Source organism: Schistocerca piceifrons, unplaced genomic scaffold (genome assembly GCF_021461385.2).
Source record: "Schistocerca piceifrons isolate TAMUIC-IGC-003096 unplaced genomic scaffold, iqSchPice1.1 HiC_scaffold_349, whole genome shotgun sequence".
Lineage (NCBI taxonomy): Eukaryota > Metazoa > Arthropoda > Insecta > Orthoptera > Acrididae > Schistocerca > Schistocerca piceifrons.
In genome coordinates, this window is record NW_025728569.1 from 253,497 (window position 1) to 255,996 (window position 2,500).

A 2,500-nucleotide genomic window follows, 5' to 3' on the forward strand; every position below is an offset into this window, starting at 1 on the left:
CCACCGGCAGGACGTCCCACGATACATGCCAGTTAAACACCGACGGGCGGTGAACCAACAGCGTGGGACACAAATCCAACTACGAGCTTTTTAACCGCAACAACTTTAATATACGCTATTGGAGCTGGAATTACCGCGGCTGCTGGCACCAGACTTGCCCTCCAATAGATACTCGTTAAAGGATTTAAAGTGTACTCATTCCGATTACGGGGCCTCGGATGAGTCCCGTATCGTTATTTTTCGTCACTACCTCCCCGTGCCGGGAGTGGGTAATTTGCGCGCCTGCTGCCTTCCTTGGATGTGGTAGCCGTTTCTCAGGCTCCCTCTCCGGAATCGAACCCTGATTCCCCGTTACCCGTTACAACCATGGTAGGCGCAGAACCTACCATCGACAGTTGATAAGGCAGACATTTGAAAGATGCGTCGCCGGTACGAGGACCGTGCGATCAGCCCAAAGTTATTCAGAGTCACCAAGGCAAACGGACCGGACGAGCCGACCGATTGGTTTTGATCTAATAAAAGCGTCCCTTCCATCTCTGGTCGGGACTCTGTTTGCATGTATTAGCTCTAGAATTACCACAGTTATCCAAGTAACGTGGGTACGATCTAAGGAACCATAACTGATTTAATGAGCCATTCGCGGTTTCACCTTAATGCGGCTTGTACTGAGACATGCATGGCTTAATCTTTGAGACAAGCATATGACTACTGGCAGGATCAACCAGGGAGCTGCGCCAACTAGAGCTGAGCAGCCGGCCGCCCGGGAGTGTGTCCCGGGGGCCCGCGCGAACACGCAAGCGTCCGCTCAATCATTCTGCAAACAGGAGGAGGCTGAGCTCCCCTGCACAATACACCTCGAAACCCTCTCAGGTCCCGGCGGCGCGCAGCGCCGTCCCAAGTACTTGGTCGGGTTCGAGAGAGGCGCAATCGCCCGGAGTTAGGCGAGTAGACGCTTTCGGTGCGACCACCCGTGCTCCCAACTGAGCTTGCCGCTGCCGACAGAGGCCCGGGAGCGTGCTGTCGTGGCATTGCCGGCGGGAGACAACACGCGCCACCTACGGTGACCGGCAGCTCCAACGCCAGCGCCACAGAAGGACAAAAGCCCCACTTGGGTGCCGAAGCGAACTCTCCCAGCACAGCGCACGCGCCAACACATCCGCACAGCTGCGATACAAACCACCAGCGAGAACCGCTGGGGCGACCGAGCAGCAGACGGCGTCGCGGCGCCGAGCGCCGGGCGGCGGCGCATCCTCAACGCACACAGTCCTCAATCGGACCAGCACACTGAAGATGTCCACCGCGCTTCGCACCGGGCCCGCGAGGACCTACTTTGGCCGCACGGCGCCGCGCGCAGGGTGCGCCGGCGCGCAGCTGCGACGCCTGCCGCGTCCGTCGGCCGGCGCGCCTGCCACTGGCCGCCCCCACCAGCCGGCTGTAGCGCGTGCGCCCACGCACCGCGCGGCCAGCACGCCGGGAGGCGCCCCCTCACCGGCCGGGGACGGTCCCACCCAGCCACCACCGCGTATCGCTTCACACCCAGATGCCGTTCAGTTTCATCGGCATGGTGGGTATCGCTGGAACAACCGGTTAGTACCTCAACCTATCGTCGCCATCACCGATTCACCCCTAGCGAGAACAACCGCACCACAACGGGTTACCATTTCTTCATTTGCGTAACTTCACCAGAAAACGTAGGCGTCCATCGCCATTAGCAACTTCAACGATTATTGCATGCCTGTGTCAGGTGTCACGCCACACTACGTCTGCCCACATACACGCAACAAAATGTGCACGCCTAGACAATACGTGGAAGGTGGCCCCCGTACGTATGCGATGTCCATTGCTCGAACGACTGTCAACCGGCCTCTGTAGCATGTCGCAGATATGGAACGCGGTGCACCATGCTATCACGGTGTTTGAGGAGAGACGACTAGGTCCGAATACATCAACACACAGCTCATGCTGATCGCCATCCACGGCGTCCGTTCCTCCCACACGTCTCTATGGCGTACCACACTGCAATCCAGCTCTCATAGGGAGACGACACGTAGCTGCGTGCACAATATTTGCACTGTATGGTCCGCCGTTTTTGGGCGCAGTCGTTGTACGGTCACACATGTGCCACGATGTATCATTCAGTACATAAGGACGAATGTGCAGTACAGATTGTGGTTCACGCGTACGACATCAGCGGACAGTTGACACAGGCCGCACCACAACGTAGCCTGCGTACGTCGCATGCGAAGGGCATTGAACATGCAAACTTGTCACCAACCAGCTTGCGAAGGCAGGGGGCAAGGTGGGGACGTGGGGACGTGGGGAGGGGTGGGGGGGGGGGGGGGCGGCATGTACGTCCTGCTGCCATCCACATTACAGTGTACAGCAGGAGCATGTGGAAAGTCAGCAAGACTTGCAAGGTGTTTAACATGAAGCGATACACAGGGGAGCGGGCAGTGCGAGTAGCGAACTATATTGCGAGGGTTGCGGGTGGGCAACACTA

At 58.4% G+C, this 2,500-nt stretch overlaps 1 non-coding gene across 1 annotated transcript in view; it reads right to left on the reverse strand.

Annotated features, from left to right (window-relative positions):
• The window catches only part of LOC124746268, a 1,909-nt gene extending 1,181 nt beyond the window's left edge, over positions 1–728 (reverse strand). Inside the window, exon 1 of the ribosomal RNA XR_007011310.1 lies at positions 1–728. This exon is cut by the window's left edge and continues 1,181 nt beyond it. This is a non-coding gene — a ribosomal RNA (small subunit ribosomal RNA).
• Between the last annotated feature and the right edge of the window lie 1,772 nt (positions 729–2,500).